The 21,742-nt window shown below is 44.0% G+C and overlaps 2 non-coding genes across 2 annotated transcripts; one reads left to right on the top strand and one right to left on the bottom strand.

The window, feature by feature from the left end:
• Window positions 1-5,291: 5,291 nt before the first annotated feature.
• TRNAL-UAG lies at window positions 5,292-5,373 on the bottom strand. The gene has a single exon. It is a non-coding gene; the product is annotated as a tRNA-Leu (tRNA).
• Window positions 5,374-5,611: 238 nt separating this feature from the next.
• On the top strand, window positions 5,612-5,685 carry TRNAT-AGU. The gene has a single exon. It is a non-coding gene; the product is annotated as a tRNA-Thr (tRNA).
• Window positions 5,686-21,742: the final 16,057 nt, after the last annotated feature.

The raw sequence follows: 21,742 nt of genomic DNA, 5'->3' as shown, positions 1-21,742 counted from the left end.
TCTTAAGGGCCTAAAGGGATTAAAGCAACCTCTGCTAAGAATCCCACCCCCTCAGATAGGAATTCCCGAACTCTAGACAGATGGGGTAAAAAAGTATACGCCTCAGCTACTCTTGCTGTCAGGGCACTAAATTGTCAGTTCCATATGCTAAACTTTCAACAACATACCCTGGAACTCCTCAAACAAAAATAAGTCTTCCTTCCCTCCTTGTGCAGAATCTAAAGAGTTACAAGAGTTAATGCATTCTGCAAGTTAAGTAACTAAACACACCTTGCACTGTGGTTTTGACGCCCTAGAAGCTTCCTGCAGGGCAGTGGTGACCGGATCTGTCATTAGAAGGCATGGATGGCTTAAGGAACAGCCCTTGCCAGACCATGTCAAATCTAAATTGTTGGATGCCCCCTTGCACAAAGACAACTTATTTGGCACTAAGGCAGAAGAGGTCTTAAAAAAGATGGAAGAAAAAGTAAAATCTATGCAGACAGTTAAGGATTTATTACAGGTTCAGCCACCCAGGTTCAGCAGGCATTGTCCCACAAGCACTGGTCCTTTCCTGCTCCCACTAATTCAGTTCAGCCCAGACCCCGCGGAACCAGACCCCCCAGACAGCACCCACAGGGATTGCAAAGATCTAAGCAGCGGACTACCTCCACTTCAAAACCAGGGAGTTCTAAGCCACCCCCTTATGGTAAGAACTCATAATGACTCACCTCCCTTCCCCACCCCCTCCCTCTGCCCATCTTCACTTACTCCTAGGAGGAAAACTCTCCTTCCATGCAAGCACCTGGGCCACCATTATCAACAGCCACTGCGTTCTCAACATAGTGTCCCAGGGATACAAATTTTCTTTCCACACCCTTCCAACCCCAAAAGGGTTCCCGGATCTACCTCCAAACCAGCAGGCAGAGGCACAAAAGCAAGTCCTTTCCCTGCTCTCTATGAGGGCAGTAGAGCCCGTTCCTGCAGAACAGAAAGGCCAAGGTTTCTACTCCAGACTTTTTCTGGTACCCAGAAAAGAGAGCACCTGGCACCCTATCTCGATCTATCCATTCTCAAAACCTTCCTGGTGATCCCAAAATTCAAAATGCTCACCCTCCAGCAGCTGCTACCCATGCTCTCCAAGGATGCTTGGCTAGCCACCCTAGATCTAAAAGAGGCCTACCTCCACATTCCTATTAGGGAATCATGCAGGAAATATCTCCATTTCAGGGCAGGATTTCAGCACTTTCAGTTCTCTGCGCTTCCCTTAGGCTTATCTACTGCTCCCAGAGGTTTCACAAAATGTCTGGCTCCAGCCATTGCTTTTTGCAGACAAAGAAATCCAAACAGGTACCCACCCAAAGGATTATATTCCTGGGAGCAAGCCTGGACACAGCATCCCAGATGGCATTCCTTACACCAGAAAAGCAAATTTTCCTGACAGCCTACTTCTCTCAACTAGCCACCAGACCCCAGCTACCTGCAAGGAAAATCCTGCAAGCTCTGGGGTTCATGGCATCTTGCATACTACTCATTCCATATGCCAGACTGCATATGAGGAAACTTCAGTGGTACCTAAAAAGCCTTTGGTGTCAACACTCTCAGGACCTGGAGACTCTTATACCTATAATTCCTTGCCTCAGAAAATATTTTCTTTGGTGGGCAACAGCATGCTCCCACAACAAGGGACTACCTTTCTCACCACCACCCCTGCCGCCCAGACCCTCACCACAGATGCATCAGACTATGCCTGGGGTGCACACCTGAATGGCAGGTGCATGCAGGGCCAATGGAGCCCACAGCAAATCCCTCTGCACATCATCCAAAAAGAGATGACGGCTGTCCAGCAAACCTTGATAGCTTTCAAGTGTTTTCGCTCCCCAGGGGCTCTCCTGATCAAAACAGATAACACCACTGTGATGTGGTTACATCAACAAGCAGGGAGGGACTCACTCCTACCCTCTATGCAAGCTGGCCATGACCCTTTGGCACACAGCCTCTGCCATGCAACTCCACCTGTTAGCACAATTCCTGCTAGGTTCTCTCAACTCCCTGGCAGACCAATTAAGCAGAAATCTTCTGGACTCACATGAGTGGCAGCTCAACAGAAGAACCTTCAACCTAATAACTCAGAAATGGGGGACCCCAAAGGTCGACCTCTTTGCATTCAACACCAACCATCAGCTCAGCAAATTCTGCACCAGGGAGCATCACTGCAAGGCTTGGAAAGTGGATGCCCTGTCCTTCCCTGGTTCAATCTATCAGTCTATGCCTTTCTTCCACTACCTCTCATCCCCAAGGTACTGCTCAAAATAAAGGAGGAAAAAACAGGGACAATTCTTATAGCTCCAGACTGGCCTCGCCAGCACTGGTACCCCTTGCTGCACAGTCTGTCCCCACTGCCACCATGGCATCTTCCTCAGATTCCAAACCTCCTGACCCAGAGGGAAGGGGAATTCATGTATCCCCAATTGCAGACACTCATTTTAGTAGCTTGGCTTATTCCCTATCCCCCGATCAATCTGCCAGTCTCAGTAAATAGGTTCTAGATGTTATACATGAGGCCAGATGCCCTAGCACCAGAAAGTGTTTGCTGACAAATAGAAAAGGTTCTGCACCTGGATTCAGGCTAAGGGAGCCAATAGGGCACAGCCCTCCCTCCCTCCCATCCTGGATTACTTAGCTGACCTGCTATACAGTGGCTTCTCTTTTTCCTCTATTAAAATTCATGCCTCTGCTATCTCTGCTCATTTTTCCACTGAGCAGCCCCCCTTTTCTCACACCCTTTGATCAAACAGTTCCTAAGAGGGACTAGCAACTTGAGGCCACCCAGAAGAGCACCAACCCCAGCTTGGGACCTTAACTTTGTATTGGAAAAGCTCACTCTGCCCCTTTCAAAACAGCTTCTTCTGCAGAGCAAAAATTTCTCTCCTGGAAGACAGTCCTTCTGGCCATCACTTCAGCCAGAAGAGTCTCTGAGCTGCAAGCACTCATGGCTGTGGAACCCTTCATCATCTTGCATGCTGACAGGGTATTCCTCAGGACTAACCCATCCTTCATGCCCAAGGTGGTGTCCAGTGTGGCTCTCAACCAATCCATTCATTTGCCTACCTTTTTCCCTAATCCCCAGAACAAGGGGTAAAGGATCCTGCACTCCCTAGATGTGCACACACAGCTCAGATTATATCTAGACAGGACTAAATCCTTCAGAAAGTCTGATCAATTGCTGGTTAGTTTTGCTATGGGGGCAGAAGGCAAAGCCATCTCCAAACAAACCATTTCCAAATGGATAGCACACTGCATCCATTTCTGCTACAAACAACACGGAAAGACTCCCCCCAAGGGGGTCAGGACTTACTCCACCAGAGCAGCCTCCACCTCTGCAGCTTTCCTCAGAGGAGTCCCCACCAGGGACATCCTGGAGGCTGACACCTGGACATCTGTTCACTCTTTTACCAAACATTACCATCTGCCTCTCTTCTCCAAATCCAGGGCAGGGTTTGCCTCTGCAGTCTTGCAGGGCATACTAGCCATCCCCTAGTTTCCTGTTGCAGTCCTGGTTTCCCTCCTTCTATCCCCCCTTTTTTTCTTCTCTTTCCTTACAAGGGACAGATTGGTATTTAATTTCTACTGGTGGGGTTCTTCCACCAGAACCTGGCTCCTACTTTGGGGATCCTGACAGGTTAGGGCAACAAAAACTGATGTAATGGCGTCAGCTGCCTTACTTTATACTACTGATGACCTGACGTCAGTCCTGAAGTGACAGCAACCAAAGCAGAAATACTAAGCCTCTGGTATTCGGGCCGGCCGAGGGCTGCCTTGGCAGGGATAACCCAAATGTGATGACTGCAGCAGTGAATACACTCAAACATCTACATTTATGGTAAGTGTACACAACTGTACTTTCCAACTTAGTCCTCACTGACTACCTTTGTTGAACAGTAGAGACTGGGTGTTGACTCTCTGTGGTAAAGGGTACTTTCACGTAGACAACCACCCCCCCCCCCCAAGGTGTAGCTAGGGACTTGTTTGGGTAGGGGTGAGGTCTTTTGGCTACATATATATACATTATGATTCTATTCACTTGATTAGAAAACAGAGAGTGAAGGAGAGAGAGAGAGAGAGACATGCACAGGGTATTATGGAAGGGAGAGGTGCAAATATAGCCTTGGATAGTTTTATGTGCCGAGTCATAAAGGTTAAAAAAGACTGTATTATCCAAGCAGATCTAGCATTTTAGCAAGCAAATATTTTTTTTTTTATTATTTGAATTTGATCAGTAAGTAAGATACAGGGTGTACTGTGCGTTAGGTGGAGTCTTGTTGTAGCTTTGATGGTAAAGCTAAATTTCTTCTCTGAGATAACAGAAATATGTTTTATATTCCATGCTATGTAATACCAAAAGTTAATTTTCTTCCTGGCAGGTACCAGCTATGAATTCTTGTCATTAAAACTATTTTCCCTGTATCAAGGTGCCATGTTATATCAAGGTGCCATGTTATATCGAGGTGCCATGTTATATCAAGGTGCCATGTTATATCAAGGTGCCATGTTGATGAGGGTAGGATCTCACTCAGTACAAAGGTCTTTTCTGCATTTGGAAGGACTTTGGAGAGTTCATACATAGCACTTGGTATGTAATTATTTTAATGTGTTGGACAGATCTCTTTTGTCTCCCCGGGGGGACAACAGGTGTCAGTGTTTAATCCAACTTGTTTGGTGCACACTCTGTGTGTATGTGGGATCACTAGTTACAATGACAAAGCCTGTTTAAGGGAAGAGGCTGTGTTAATAGTAATAATATAAGCTATGATGTTAGCTGAAGGTTTAAGCACTCGCTGTATACATATTCACAATGAAGTAAATCCTCTGAAGGTTTTGCGATTTTAAAATGTGTGTTTAAATTTCATGCAATAGGTGGTGGAAGGGAGATGGATTTGTGAACTGAAGTTATAGCTCACAAAAAGGAGGGTGTGAAATAGAGCACTGTGGAAAGAAGATAAGTGCAGTGGAGGTAGTGTATGCAGGCACTTAGCTGCTGCATTGAGATGTTCTAAGCTGGTAAAACACTTGTGAAGATTTTCTCCGTTTTCATTTGTTATACATGCTTAGTTATTGAAGTTTATTTGAGAATGTGTGCTGTAATGAGTGTGAACTGGTGTAGGTATGAATCACTTGGGATTGTATTAACTATGTTAGAGAGGCAAGGAAATGCACAATTAGTAATGTCAGGAAATAAAGTGAAATTAAGAAATGGTAAAAAAGGGGGGGGGTGATCAGAAAGGAATTATTAAATAAAAAAAAAATTATATTGGCAGTGGTGGGATTCGAACCCACACCTCCAGAGAGACTGGAGCCTAAATCCAGCGCCTTAGACCGCTCGGCCACACTACCTCCTTGTCAATAAGAAATTGTAAACAAATTCATATAGTTGTACAGTATGAGGCAATCGTTTCCCATGCTTTGTTTTTTTCTCATTTTACAATGGGTGGTGGAATGAAAGTATGTTGAAATGTATTAAACTTGTTGCTTGTAGCTTCCTTTCCTTATCAGAATTAACTGCAGTAAAGTAAATATTTAGTTGCCTGTTAGCTTCCTTTTCTTATCAGAATTAGGTGCATTAGGTGTGCTTGGCGCCGTGGCTTAGTTGGTTAAAGCGCCTGTCTAGTAAACAGGAGATCCTGGGTTCAAATCCCAGCGGTGCCTTGTTTTTCTCCTTTCTGTTTGTTCACTTCTATCATTTAATTTTATTGACAGGTTAATATGTAAGTGAAAGCCATGTACAAAAAAAAAGATGAAACAATGAAGACAGAACTAATTTTCTTGTAGTTCTTCCTATTTTAAGTCAAGTGATACATAAACTGTACATCCAGGTAAGCTAATCATTCTCATTTTTCTTTCCATCCTCCCTCCTCTTCATATACTTCCTTTGAAAGCTACCACATAATTATGTAATGATCCACTGTGTACTTTTACATAAATTCAGTAAATTGTTTATAATTAGTGTATTACTAAAATGCTTTGTTGCATTATGTATGCTACTGTTCTACTGTTTAACTGTAGACCTATTTTATGATAGTAATTATTTTAGTTTCTGCAAATATTTATTTATTTATTTGTTTGTTTGTTTGTTTGTTTGTTTAACAAATGGGCTAAAAATAACCCCTTTTCATTAGAGGCCTGGGGAGAAAAGCTAGAGGAATCATACATATTAATGGATATAATATAGCTACATCAAAAGTCACACAGTTATTGAAATATCCAAAATAAAAATATCTAGGTAATCAAGACAGAACATAAGAGTTATATACATGTAATGAGCAGAACCATACTATTTCATGATTACAAAACACGAGTGCCTGAAAAATGTATAGGTAACTTTACATAATGTACAGGTACATATTCCTGTAATGAAAAACATAGCACTCTGGACTGCTAGCAATGAAACAAACAAAGATTAACTGGCTGTGCGGTTTTGCAAAAGACTTGCTGAGCTAAGAAAGATGTGATATCCAGCGGTAGGCATGTTAGGCCACGAAAGAACACTGCTTCCCCAACATGTAGTAATTCTAAGGATCTGATGTTGTCTTTTCTATCTGGCTTTAACCTGTGGGTTATCTGATCGGAGATATGCCAGCTCCGAAGAATTCAGCTCCAGAGCACTGCATCCTCTATCTATAACCAGCTGGTCCCCTCTTTTACTCCAGATTTCATTTGCCGCATTTCAGGACAGCAGCAAGGTCACAAGCTCCTCCAAGGGTTTTTTCCTGTATCCTTTTTGGTAGCTATAATTTTCATCTTTTGCCTTTTTGTACCCCCTTACTCTACCCTTTTCTTTGACTCATTAGGTAGATGGGCTAGTAGTTAGGTTAGGCTATGTTAGGTCATGTATGTTTTTATCTGTATTACTGTCCTACTATGTGACTGTCAGTTTGTTGTTCATGAATATTGTCTTTATGGAGCTTGTCTCCTTAGGACTCCATTGAAAATGGGTTCTTCTTGGCCCAGTTGGACCATCCTGGTAAACAAACTGCAAATAAATAAATAAATAAATATAGTTCCCCCCTTTGGCAGTTTTGTGGTAGTGTATTGCTGTGTTTATAAAAAGAAAGAATTACCTTATTAGCATTAGGTATGGTGTTTAACCTTAGATGTGTGTTAATTTTTTTACTATTAACCTTTCTTTTATAGATATGGATAAGGAAAAAGGATTAAAAAAATGTGTGGGATGTGGCCACAAATTACCTTTGCAGGATGCACATGAAAAGTGTGTATATTGCCTAGAGCATTTCATTTGGAAACAGTGCAGGATTTGATACCTAAACTATCAACAAGCACAGTGCAAAGTTGGTACTTAAGTGCTTGTTGCCCTCTGGGGATCTTGCTACATCCTCTATGCCTCTCATGAAAGGTGAGAAGTGTGACCAGACTCGAGGAAAAGAGAGTACTAAGGACTCCAAAGTGTACAAGGAGACCGCAAATGAGCAGCTCCCCTTTCCCAAACCAGCCATATCTGAAGATCCAAATACTGTCAGCTCTCCTGGCTGCTAGCGCTTGGCTCGGATCCATCCTCATGGACCCAATCTGTTTTGTTTGTGATTACAAGGGTGACTGCTTCCCCGACATTAAGCATGCCAAGTCCCTTTTCAACCAAAGGAGCTGATTCAGGTAGGGCCTATTCCCCATTTTTGCCATTTACCCTTAGGAAGTTTTCCCCAGATTCATCCCCTTCTCTGCCCCAAATCTGATCCTCCGTGGTTCGAGCCCAGTTGTCAGATCCTTCTGCTGGTAGATGGGGCCTCCAAACCCCTTCAGTAGCCTTTTCATCTCAGTCTGCCAACTTGGTTGGAACTATTAGGCCTGAGGATTTGGAGCAACTGATGCAGCCTGTTTTGCAGACCCAGATTTCGTAAGACCTTATCCTGACTACCTTAAGTCCAAGACCCGACACTTTTGCTTCATCTGGTGTTTCCTCCCTTGGACCCCTTGGCTGTGGGGTTTGTGGAGCCAGTGGCATTGCCATCACTGGGATCAAGTCTGACAGCTTGACCAGTTTAGGCTCAGACCCCTATGACCCCTACATTGGCCTTCTCAACTTCGGCAGCTTTGCAGCCAAGTGGGCCTCAGAGCTGAGGTTTCATGGCCAGGGTTCCTGAGTCAAGATTAACTTTTCAGGTTTTGGATTCCTCCCTTCCCCTCGAGCCTTGGCACTCAACAGTTCTGCTCTAGTCTTGGCATTGAGGCAGGCCAAGTTGGCTTTGGAGTCTGCCATCTCCTTGGGGCCTTTGGATTCCAGGGGTGTCGGATCTGGTTGACCAGCTTTGGTGTCTGCCTTCAATATCATCGAGATGATGATCTCTAGATGGAGTGGTTTGCACCAATAGCAATCTGTCCCCTTCTTCATATGGACCTGTGGACTTTATCAGGAAGCTCTGGGACAGTCACACGTCTAGGTCTCCAAGTCAACCTCTATTCAGAGGTCATACTTCTTCCACCTCTGCACCAGATTCTCCAGTGTAGGAGAGCTATGATAAGAGGTAGTGCAAGAGGCAGCAGCTGCACCTAGATGCCACAGAGGAATACTGACCCCGGAGGAAGGAGAGGGGCCCCAAAGTCTACCCACAAAGATGCCTTTTTTTTGGGGGGGGTGATTTGATGGTGGTAGTTCACCAGCATGGAGGTTGAACCACTGAAGCCCCTTCTCCAGAGGACTCAGTATTTTTTGAGGCTTTTGATTTTGTCACATCCATGCCTGAGTACTCCCTCCTCTGGACACACTTGATGACCTTATGGGCTTGGAGGTAACCGGATATGGTGGAACCCATTCTAAAGAAACCAGATAAAGTTTTACCCCCCAGCCCCCCCCCCCCCCCCCACGGACTGGCAGAAATGGAGTAAAGGTCCTGCTGTTGATGCTATCGTGGTGCCTGCAGCCACCAAAAAGGACATTTTGGAGAACAGTTCTTCAGTCCATTTCCCCGAATATTGAATCAAGGGTGTTGGACCAATTAGAGAAGCTTGCCTGTGCATCAGCTACTTTTGCACTAAGAGCGGGAAATGAATTGGCTCATTTGACAAGACTTTAGAGCTACATTGTCTCAGAAGTGTCAGGAGTTAAGGCACAGCCTGCTCCAGAGACTGCAAAGACTCTGGACTCTGGAGATGCAATAGTCAACCTTAAAGTTTATCTCTAATGTGTCCATTCACCTGCTTTCTAATGTGGCTGATGGCATGTCTCGAGCATCTGGTGATGCCATTGCCATGCTCTGGCACTCTTGGATGAGATTGTGCAATTTGTGGAGTGCTTTAAGGTGTTAGAGTACTTTTGCCATCCCTCAACTGTCCTCCTGTAGAAATCAGGTAGGCGGTCGGGGGGCCCAATCAATTGTTTTGCAGGAATGTGTGGTAGTCTTTTCAGGATGCTCCTGAAGAGAGTTCCCCTTGCAGCAGGGGTAGTAAGCAAAATTGTTGTCTCCTATGCAGCAGAAGTGGTCCACAGAACTAGGGCTTCTGCATAACTTTTTCCCTGAGGTCCTTTCAGGGTTCCTGAAGGGTTGCCTGGCTATCCTGCTCTGGAAACAGTTTGGCATCACTTGGCTCTCCACCCCAAAGCTTGGGAGGTCATCACCTCACACTTATGGGTGCTGAGAGGCATATCCAAAGGTTGTACTATTCCAGTTTTATGTCTGCCAAAATAATTTCAGACTCCTTCCAGACATTTCACCCTGTCCAAGAGGTCCCACTAGACCAATGAGGATCTGGGGTCTATTCCTACCAAAGAAAACAAAGACCTCAGACCAATTTTGGATCTCAGGATGTTGAACTGGGTTATGAAGCAGACTAAGTTTGAGATGGTCATGGTGCAATCCATTCTACCTCAGTTCAGCAAGGATGACTGGATGTGCTCGACCAATCTCAAGTTTGCTTACCATCATATAAAGATAGAATTTACTGTTAGATGCTCATCTCTAGGCAGGTCGAGTTGAGCATTCACCAAAACCTTTCCCTGAGAAACTGCTTTTCAATCTATCTAGAGATATACAGAGCTAAGTATATTTTTTTGGTTTTAGAGTTTGTACTGTTAATTGTTGCTTATAGTTTTTCATATCTCTGCTGAAAGTGTTTTCCCCACCTCCCCCTATTTTCTGATGTGTCTTCAGTTGGTATAACTGTTTTTTACAGCTGGTGTGTTATCTAACTCAAGGATCACGTGCGTAAAATTAGACCTGTTAGTAATAGCCTGCATTTCATTGCTGAAACCTGTGTTCTGAGAGACTGCTTTTCAATCTATCTGGAGATATACAGAGCTAAGTATATATTTTTTTTGGTTTTAGAGTTTGTACTATTAATTTTTTTTCAGATCTCTGCTGAAAGTGTTTTGTCCCACCCACTCTCCCTATTTCCGGCTCGTAGTTTAAATTTGGTGGCTTTTGCAGTTGCCCGCCCCACTGTAGATTTGATCTGGGACACTCCCCCAGTCCCATCTCTTTACCACATTCTACCTAATAAACTCCTTCTGCACTTGCTTTTAGTCCTTTTTAATTTAATTGCATTTTTAAACTGTGTTTGGTCTAATATTGCTACATACTCAAGTGTGCTGGGTTGCGCTGCATGTGAATTGTTTTTACTGTTGTTTTAGCTACTTTTCTGTTAAAAAAAAAATAGTGTAAGCCTGTTTCCTACCTTTCCTGTAACTAGTGTAGTTCAGATACAAATTTGCTGTATCCAGGACTGTATGTAAGCTTCCGAGCCCCACAAGCCTTTCTGTGTTGGAGGGAAGCCTTCTAGCTTATCAGTGGGAGTGGTAAGCACTAGGTAACCTGTCTACCACGAGTGGTTCTGGCCAAGAAATTGTAGTTATTGGCCGTTTGGGCAATCTTTTCCATCTCTCTCAACTTTCTGATTTGAAAACCTGCATTTGCACTTGTTTCTGTCCTGTAACTTGTCTATTGCAGATACAGATTCTTAGTTTTAGCACTTAAATTTGCTTATTTGTGCTCAGCACTTGTTCAGAACTTGTGAGCACTAAATGTTGTTGTTGTCTTTCGGCTTTTTCTCGGTTAGGGGTTGCCACAGCGAAACTCCGGTCCGCTAATGATTGGCAGTAGATTTTCATAAATGCCGAGGTGCCAGGTCGGCATTCAACCTTCAGCGATGGCACGCCCATTTACGCATGTCTTTCGAACGTCCACCCAACCACGGGGAGGACATGCAGACTACACACAGAAAGCACTCCCCGCACTCCAGCCGAAAATCAAATGGGAGAACCTCTTGCTGTGAGGCAACAATGCTACCGCTGCACCACCGCTAATTACTATACCACTAAACCTTCCAATTTACCTAGAGGAAATCAGTTTTTGTACTTACTTTTCTCACTTGCTTAGAGAAAAACAGCTCTTGTACTCACTTTCCTCACTTATCTAGAGGAAAATAGTTTTTTATTTAGGCATGTTCAAGGGTCAGCTCCCAGTGTTCTCTCCTATCTATCTGATGAATCTGGGCATCTTGAGGCAATGTAGAAATTGCCTCATGTACACAGGCAACCCTCTCCTCCTACCACCCAACACTACAACCTGTGAGAGAGGCACTTATCTAGCCAAACTGGAGGTAAAGCTCTCTCCAACCAAGAATGAACTTGACAGTCAAGAGGAGAAGGTAAACATTTGCATCACACCACACTCATCACATAGTTTCACTAAATCTACACCACCAAAATCCACACATAGTAACACAAAAACATTCGTGGAGGCTCTCAATAATAATCTGCCTAAGCAACAGAGACCTCCAAAGCAGAAACGCAAGCAACCTCCATACCCCAACAAAACCCAAATGACACATAGCCCACAGACTCATTGTGCCACTCAACCACAGCCAATAAGGCAAAACAATGTACCCAACACAGCAGTCATATGTGACTCTATAGTCAGGCACACTGATGTCCCACTCACCAGGCTAAACAAGGAGAAGGTTACTGTCAGCTGCCTGTCGGGTGCCAGGATCCGCCACATAACCCATGCACTTAGGTCACTCCACAACAAGTACAAATATGACTCTGTCATTGTCTATGTATTGGTGTGAATGACCTGAGACGTACCTCCCTGGACTACATGAAAAGGGACATGGAAGAGCTCTCTGATCTTGTAGCCCAGGCAAGTATGACCCTAGCCCTGAGTAGCATTCTGCCATCACCCAGAATGATACCGCAGCACAAGGACAAAATGACTGACTTCAACAATTGGCTAAGCTTCTGGTGTCATTCTAAGGGTATCCAGTATCTGTCTGCTTGGGATGAAATGGTCGACAGACCACGATGTTTTGTAAGAGATGGCCTGCACCTGTCGCTCCTGGGATTCCGGATAATGGCTAAGGCTCTTGCCGCCCCTATAGTGCCTTTTTTAGGCAAAATTCAAATGACAAATTCATCACCATAACAGGAACAGGCAAGCAAAAACTGAGGGTAATGCTACTCAATGCTAGAAGTCTAAATCTCAAAATGCATTCACTCGAGGCACTCCTTAAAATGGAGAACATCGATATCTGTACAGTGACTGAGACCTGGTTCAAGGCTCCAGAGAGCACCCCTGCGCCACCAGGCTATAACTCATACCACACTTTTCGGCCATGTAACCTGGACCAAAACACTAAAGGCGGAGGTGTGTCCATATTCATTAAGGATATCCACACCTCCGGGCTAGTTGCTCAGCATAATGCATCCGAGGTTATCCAAGTGCATCTAACTCTGGGCAAAACTGCAATCCAAATTGTAGCTTGCTACAGATCCTCCACCATGCCCCAGGATTCCCACTCCTCTTTTCGTGATGTACTGGAAAATATTAGGGTTCAACCAAACACCCTAATAATGGGCGACTTCAAGTACCCCACCATTAACTGGGAAAACTACTTGTGTACCATCTCCTTAGCTCAATGCTTTCTGGAATTCATAAACTCCAATGCCCTGGATCAACTTATCCACACCCCCACCAGGGACAACAATATCCTAGACCTAGTCATTACCAACATGAGTGACCGGTGTTCCACACCTGAAGTTAACTCCTCGTTGGTCCGATCCGACCATAAGCTAATCACCCTTAATATAATATCCACATCCTGCCCCCCCCCCCCCCAATAAGGAAGCCATGGTAAAAAATTTCTTCAAAGCCAACTTCATGCTTCTTAAGACAGAAGTGGTGAACTTCATGACACCCATGCAGATGGACAATACAGTTATAACTGTTAAATCCTACACAAATGCACTCTGTAAGCACTTACACTAGTGCATGGATCATGCTATCCCAAACAGAACCAAGACGCTATCCTCCAAAAAAATGAAGCCAATCTGGTGGTCCCCTGCCATAAACAAACTGTACAACTGAAGGAAGAAACTGTTACAAAAGAGAGTAAAATCCCATGAGTGGAGGAGCTCCCTGGTCAGCCTCAGTAAGAAGCTGAGATCCCTTATAAGATCCTCCAAAGCTAGCTACGAAAACAAAATCACTACTAATTCTAAGGACAACCACAAAGCATTCTATAGCTATGTCAAGAATCTCGATGGCAGCACCCAGAACTGCTCTGAGTTACAGCATAACAGCACGAAAATTACTGAACCAACTGATATTGCCAACATCCTGCAGATAGATTCAGTGCTAACTTTACCCCCACCCCCACCCCCTAAAGGGCCCATATCTATACAGGAAGAATGCAGAGTCCCTGTAATCACAACTATGCAGATAAAACCTGCACTCTCTAAAGCCAAAAACACAGCATCCATGGGACCGGACAACATCCCAGGCTGCGTTTTACATGAACTTCAGAACGAACTGGCTTCCCACCTAAGTACCATGTCCAGTAATAGCCTCACATCAGGCTTTGTACTCACTGAATGGCACACAGCAACAGTTATCCCACTCCACAAGGGGGAGCTACCACTGATCCCAGGAACTATCGCCCTATTAGCCTGATGAGCCTGGTCTGCAAGGCCATGGAACGTATCATCATGGAACTCATAAACAAAGACATTGGTAACTTCCAAACTCTGGATCCCACCCAGTTCAGGTTTGTGAAAGGCAGATCATGCCTCCTGAACCTGATCGACTTCTTTGAGGCAGTTACCAAAGCTGTAGATGAGGATAAGGTGGTTCACACAGCCTATTTTGTCCTCGCCAAGGCTTTTGACACCATCCCCCATTCTGGAATTATAGCTAAACTCACTAAACAAGGTATAAATCCCTACGTCACAAGATGGGTTGCCAATTGGCTCACTGACAGAACCCACACTGTAAAAGTTGCAGACTCCAAATCTGACCTCAAACCAGTGACAAGTGGAGTACCATAGGGTTCAGTCTTGGGACCTCTCCTGTTTGGTATCTACTTCTCGGAAGTACAGGCTAACACAAAAGGCCTCTGGCTAACGAAGTTCGCAGATGACTGCAAACTAGTAGCCATAGTCAAGTCCCCAAATGATGTGGACATCCTACAGAAGGGCCTCGCTGAGACAGATGCCTGATGTCAGAGCCATGACCTTAAGCTCAATGCCAGAAAGTGCAGTGTCATCCCCTTTGGTAAAAACTCTGTACCCATGAACTACTACATAGGCAGCAATCTACTTAACACTGAATGTGTGATAAGAGACCTTGGGACCCAGGTGGACAGTAGTCTCTCCTTTGATAGTCACATCACCACAGTAGTCAGGAAGTCCTTCTACGTGGCACACCTCATAATAAAAGGGTTCTCATCCAGGAAAAAAGAGGTAATTATTCCCCCTCTACTTGACACTCATTAGACCCATTATAGAATACAACGCCTCTTTTGGAATGTACCTCACAAAACATCTGCAGCAGCTGAAAAGGCCACAGAAGTACCTCACAAAGTGGATTACTGGCCTCAAACAAATGCCCTACACTGACCATCTCAAAAAACTCCAGCTTTACTCCATAGCATATCACCTACTCCGAGGTGATCTCTGCCTAACATATAAAGCTATGTCAAACCCAGAGCTGTTGGACATGCTACACCTAAAAAAATCCCAATCCCTCCGAGCTACACGCTCTAGGGACCTAAACCTTGTCACCACAATAAACAGGACATGTTGGAGGGATAGATTCCTGTCCCAGAGACTTTCCATACTCTGGAACAGGCTACCCATCTATGACAAGCAAAGTTCTTCATTAGCACTCTTCAAGCAAAATCTTGATGAGTGGATGGGAAATAGGAAATACACCCCGGGGATCACTTCTGTGTCTCTGCTCGACAGTGGCACAGGAAAATAACTTTCTTGGGTGGCATAAGCCAGGGAACCTTATTGGCTAGGCTTACATAGGCCCTTGGGCCGATAGTCTAGTACCTACCTATGAACCTATTAAAGTCAGCATGCCAAATACTGGCAAGCCCAAAAACTATTTTGAACACCAAAACTCCCTACTGTTCTAGACTCAGGGTCAAACACTTACTTGGGTCCTGAAGGAGGGCAAGTCCGGACAGTTGATATTGTTGATATTCGATAGTCAGAATATGGAGTTCACAAAGCTCGACTCGCCCTGCCAAGCTTCACGTATGTGATTGTAAATGTAAAGATAGGCTGTCCAGGAGATACCTGTGTGTATCTAGGAGTCAGTCATAACCACTACAGGGCACTGCCCTTTGGTCTCACCAAACAGCACAGTCACTATAGACACCTCCCATGTTGGTGGAGGGCATTTCAAAGGGAAGTCAGTCCTAGGGACTTGGTCTATACTCAAGGCCAGTCTTCACATGAGCGTGCTTGAGGTGAGTGGTCCTTCTAGTGTTGCAGGCCTTTCAGGGCCTTCTCTCCAAGGGTGTGATCTTGGTCCAAATGGACAATGTCTGTGATTTGGTATCTGAACAAATGGGGGGAATTTCTGTCCTACATTCTTTGTTGGGAAGCCATGAGGGTGTGGCAGTGGGCAGTTTCATCTCAACGGTTTCTGGTAGCACATTCTGGAGAAGTCGCACGTTTTAGTGGTCAGTCTGAGCAGGAACATCCTTCTTCCTCATGAGTGGTCCCTGAACCCAAGGGTACTGGCCCACATCATAGATCTCAACCTTCCATCTCCAAAATGAGGAACACTAGCCCTTATTATGTGGAACAAAAATGGGCAAAATGTGGAACACATACTAATGGCTTACTAACAACTTCAACTAGGAAGTTATATGATGGTTAAAATATGATGGTTTTCCTTACAAAAAAGATTTTAATTAATTAATATGTTTAATTTCTATTTACCATGGATATCAGTTAAAAAATTTCTAACAATGGATGTGTGACAGACTATTTCAATGTAGAACTTCAAGGAACATGAACTTTTTAAGACTCCAAATGAGGTACGTTCCTCGTAATGAGGTACAATTGAGAGGTATGGCCCACATCTTCCAATGTTGGGGCTCTGCAGGCTGAGATCTGTTTGCCACCCCATCTCACATGAAGTGCAGCCGTTTTTATGTCCTTTTTCCTCTACAGGGACAGTCACCCTGGGACACTCTCCTGTATGCTTGCCCTTCTACTCCTGTTAAAGTAAATTTCTTCAGAAAGCTGCCCATTGCAGAGCAACTGTGATCCTCATTGCTCCCTTTTGACCAGAACAAGTGTGGTTCCTTTACCTGTGGACTCTTCTTTGGTATCCTCCCTGGGTGCTGAATCCCATGCCTGATCTGATCTCTTACCCAGCAGGAATTTCCCTGCTCAACCTCAGGACTCCTAAATTATCTGCATGGTTTATCCAATTCCCTTGAGAGCCAGAGATCCTGTGAGATCCCAAACTTTCTGATAGAGTAGTTCACATTTTAGCCTCCTTTCATAAACCATCGACATGGAAGTGTATGCTAGTAAAGAGAAGCACTTTGCTATATGGGCATCTTCTAAAGACCTGGATCCTTCTTCAGCATCTCTGGATGCCATTCTTAATTTCCTTGCTGACCTGTTTTACTGTGGGTTTAGCTCTTTTACTGTTAAAGTTCAGGTAGCCGTCATTTCCAACGTTCATATTGGTAGAGATATTGCACCATTAGCAGCTCTGAAGATTTTTTTTAAGGCTTTTCTTCAGGAAACATTCTTACTGTGACCCCCTATTCAGAATCCCATTCTTCACTGGGATTTATCCTTCATGCTTCACTTTCTCACTGGCCCTCCTTTTGAACCTTCAGCCACAGTCTCCTTGAAGTTGCTGTCTTGAAAAGCACTTTTCTTGGTGGCTGTAGCCTTGGCCAGATGTGTGTGAAAGCTGCAGGCTTTCCTCAGTACCTTTGTATCTGGTTTTACACACGGATGGGATTTCTCTCAGACTAAAGTGGTTTTTAGACTACTGTGAATCAGGCCATTTATTTGCCTGTGCTTTTCTGGATTTTACTAGTAAGGGAGAGTACTCGCTGCATTGTCTTGATGTCCACAGACAGCTGATATTCTGTTTGGACAGAACTAAAACTTTCAGGAAGTCTGACCAACTGTTTGTTTCCTTTTCTAAGGTCCGGCTGGGAAAATCAGTTTCAGTCAACGTTATCTAAATGGCTCTTTGATTAGATTTCCATTGGATTTCATTTGAGAGGAAAGTCTTCACCCCATAGGCCAAAAGGTCATTCTAAAAGAGTGCTGGCTGTATTATGCTGCTTTTTTCTTGAGAGTTACTATTGATATCCTGAGGCTCCTTGGGCGGGTACAGACATATCTCTCAACTGTCCCTGATTTTGACTAAAATTTTGGCTTTGTCCCTCTAAATCCCTCCTAAAAATGATGACTTTTGAAGAAAATGTGGTGAATTATACTTCATGAATAATGACATTAATTAGAGTTATAGACTTGTTTTACTTTCTAAAATGCATATTAATTCATATTCTCTTATTCTTCAATGTGTCATGTTAATAGAACTAATATTTTAAAAGTATCCTTGACTTTCCCTGATTATGTTTGGATTTGTCCCTGATTCTGATGAGATTTGTCACATTACAAGCTGGATACACAGTCAAGAAGGTCCAGGTCCTCTTTTGGTTCCCCTGTGTTACGAAATATTCTTTCCTAGATTTTCGCCCTGGAGTATTTACATCTTAGTGATTGAGTATGATGGGAGGAGCAAATTCGATCATGGGTAAGAGAGGAAGAAGCAGGATGTTATGGGTAGAGGAGGCAGAGCTCCTGGGCTGAAGTCTTTAGAACTGGCCAGTCTCTGATCCGAGTCGGGTCTGATAAACTACAGGTTGAACCTGGACAGAAACAGACAACACAGATCTATTGTTACGGTAAGAACCTAACTTTCATTGTTCTTTCATCTGAGATATGACCAAACACAAATTAAATTAATTTTACATAGATATGACCAAACACAAATTAAATTAATTTTACATTTACTATAAACTGCCGCACCTTTACAGTGTATATACTAAGATTAGGTGTTTGTGTACAGTATCCCCTCCCCCCTTTTACTATAAATTATACACATCAATTCCATTGCTTGCATTGCAAGGAGCACATTTCAAAGTACTAAGATGGAACAGTAAATACCTTGTCATACATTTGTTGTAAACAAGAGTGGTGCATTCAGAATGAATTGTGGGTCAGTTGTGTGCTGGAATGTAGATAAAGCACAGTTATATAAGAAAATTTACCAAAACAGTAGATGTGTGAATTATCACAGTTACAGTAGCCTTTGTTACATGGGGTTATACCCTGCCAAGGATATAACAGCCAGCCAGCTTCCAAAGTTTCAAGGCACTTTCCATGAGCCCATATTGTTAGACGGCTTGAGCTGAGCTGACTAAAAAGACAGGTTTGGGCACCACCCCTTGAGTTCATGCCAACAGAGAGAGGAAGGTTGAGCCCTTTAAGGAATGCTAGGAACAGAAAAAGGTGTCCACAGCCTGGCATAAACAATGCACCAAAAAACAAGGGTGATGGACGGGAGGCAGTGGCTACTACAGCAGGGGTCTTTTGAGCATCTACTGTTATATGTTTACTTACAAAGCTGTACTATGTTCATCATATTGATCACTGCTGTAGTAGCCTTGACTATATGGTTAGATCACCCTAGCTTACTACATTTGGGAGATGGAAGGGGAAGGGTCCAGGAGCCCTGGAGAAAGGTCCTAGCAAAGTCTCATCTAGACCTAGAGAAGGAGTCAAGCTTGTAATGCCTTGTAAATGTATGTATAGAGGACCAAGTTGCTGCCTGTGGAATAGATGATGCCATCTCCCTGATAGAGTGGGCTTTGACCATGTCCTGAATAGTTTTATTGTGGTGAGTATAACAAAAGTTAACAGCCTGAAACAACCATTTGGAAATGGTCTGTTTTGACAGAGCTTATCCCTCCTTAGCTTCACAAGAAATGAACAACTGATGAGAAGATCTGAACGATTTAGCTCTGCCAAGATAGTACCTAAGTTTTCTGTGGACAGCCAAGGTATGGCATAACCTTTCTCTTTAAGTTTTAGATTCAGGAAAGAAAACTGGGAGATGGATAGTTTGATTTAAAATAATATCAGATACCACTGCAAGCATAAAAGAAGGATTAGATGTCCTTCCATATATCACTGTTGCAGTAGTCATCACTTCTGGGATATCCCGCCAAGGATAGCCCAACATCCAGCTAGTGTACCAAAGCCGTTATTATCTAGGAGCATTGTACGTCAGATGTATACTCCCTTCGCAAGCGTAGGGCATATAGGTGACATATGTATGCTCTGAATCCTGAACATTGTTGCCACAAGTCCAAACGCCATTGTTGTACGTCAGTCTGAATGCCCTTCACTTTGCTGGTTGTACCAAGCCTATGCCTTCAAGATAAATACCCCATGGGGTTCCTTTTTCTTTTCCTAATATTTTTTAGAGGGTTACATGTTATCCAGGAAAGGGTGGGAGGCAAACTCCCCATAAAGTCCGCCACGATAGGTGCTTGTTCTACTTAGATGCATCTCATGATCACACTCAGTGTTTCAGCTGTCAGGCTTTTCTACTTAATATTTTACATAGCCATCTTTCTTCCCTTTCCAATTATGTTGAGAATCAGTGTCTCAAGCTGTTGGTCCAAGGTACCATGGCAGAATCCACTCGCCCTGAGGTACAGCTGTCACTCAGAAAGAAGGCCAAGAAATCTAGGTCTGAATCTGCTGCTGTCCATCCTTCACTGGACATCTCTATTAAGGTACTTGAGAACCCTGAAGACAGTTCGGTATTACCTTTGGTTTCTTCTGCTGCGACCTTCTCATAGGCTGGTATGGAACCTGCTTCTCACATGTCCACTGAGGTTTTGCAGACATCCACCATGGACAATAAAGAGGGAGCCATGGCTGATTATCTCCTAAAGGGATCCCATTGAAGAAAAAGTGGAAAACTAAACATGTGGTGTCTGCTGCCAGGGATCCACAAAGGAAATGGCAGGACTTCACTCAAGGCTTGTTCAGTGCCTTGATGGCATTGAAGCCTGCTCAGGGGGGTTTCAATTTCTGCTCCCCCTTTGTCCTGTACTGCCAAAATAACAATGGACCCTGAGTCCTCAGATGAGGATTCTGACTCTGATGCCGATTCTTTATCCTGCTCCTCTCAGTTGCCTTCTCCTTTAGACTATGGGTTGGAGGAAGAGGAATCTGTCAGTCCTGATTCTGCTTTGGAGGAACTTTGTAGACACAGTCCCGCATATGATGGAACATTTTAAGTGGGATTGTTCCCATGTATCTGACATCCAGAAAAGGTATTATGAGTTGTTACAAATGGACTCTCCTAAACCTTCTGCTGTCCCTCTTGTGCTGCCTGCCTTGTTGGATACCATCTCAGCTGCTTCCCTGGTACCAGACTCCCAGCCCCCAGCCCCTGAGAAGCATGACAAGTTCTATAAGGTGCCGGATGCCTGCAAGTTCTTTTATAAATGCACTTCCTCTGCTACAGCTGTGATTACTCTGTCCATGGATAAGCCTTCTAGGCTGATGCCCTCTTCTAAGCTCCTGTCTCTAACAAGGACAGTAGAGCTATGGAGAGGATTGGTAAAAACTTATACAATTCTACTACCTTGGCCTTTAGAGCTGTAAAGTGCCAGATCTATATGACAAAATTTATTTTGTCTCTTCTCTCCCAGATTGGGAAGATTGTCTCTGACATGCCTGACTGACGGTAAAGCCTCTGCTCTTTCTTTACCGGGTTCCACTTCTCATGTCACAATATAAAATGCAGCTGTAATGCAGCTGATGCCTCCTCAAGGCAGCTGATTCTGGTTCTGTGATGAGGCACTTTTCCTGGCTTCACCTTCAAGCCTTACCAGATGATAAAGCAAAATTCCTGGATGCTCTTCTTGATAACCAAAACTTGTTTGGCACTGTTGTGGCAGAGTTCTTTAAGACCTTGCAGGATCAGGGTAAGGCCATGAAAAGATCTGAAGCACATCTTTGTTTCTCACATTCCCAAGTTTCAGACTGTCTTTTTCCATAGAATAGCCAATCTTCCAAGAGCAGTAAGACTCCTAGGCATTTTTTTTTTGGATAAGCCTACTCAAATGCCTACATCCCAAAAGCATTCCTTTCCTGACAAGTTTGTAGCCATTTGACTTTCTGCCCTCCCCCCTCCTTTGCTAGGTTCCCTTGTCCCACAAGCTTTCTCTGTCTCTTCCAGTTTGGCAAAAAATCACCACAAATTCTTGGGTTCTCTCCATTATCAAGTAGGGTTACTTTATGGCCTGGAAAACCCTTCCATCCTTCTCTGTTATCCCCCAAACCTACTGCAGAGCAACTCTCTCATTTCTAGCTGGATTACAGGGTCTGTTAGACCAGGGTCCA

Source organism: Protopterus annectens, chromosome 7.part0 (genome assembly GCF_019279795.1).
Source record: "Protopterus annectens isolate FY-2018-M chromosome 7.part0, PAN1.0, whole genome shotgun sequence".
In the NCBI taxonomy this organism is placed as follows: domain Eukaryota; kingdom Metazoa; phylum Chordata; order Ceratodontiformes; family Protopteridae; genus Protopterus; species Protopterus annectens.
This window is presented reverse-complemented; position numbering and strand designations above follow the sequence as displayed.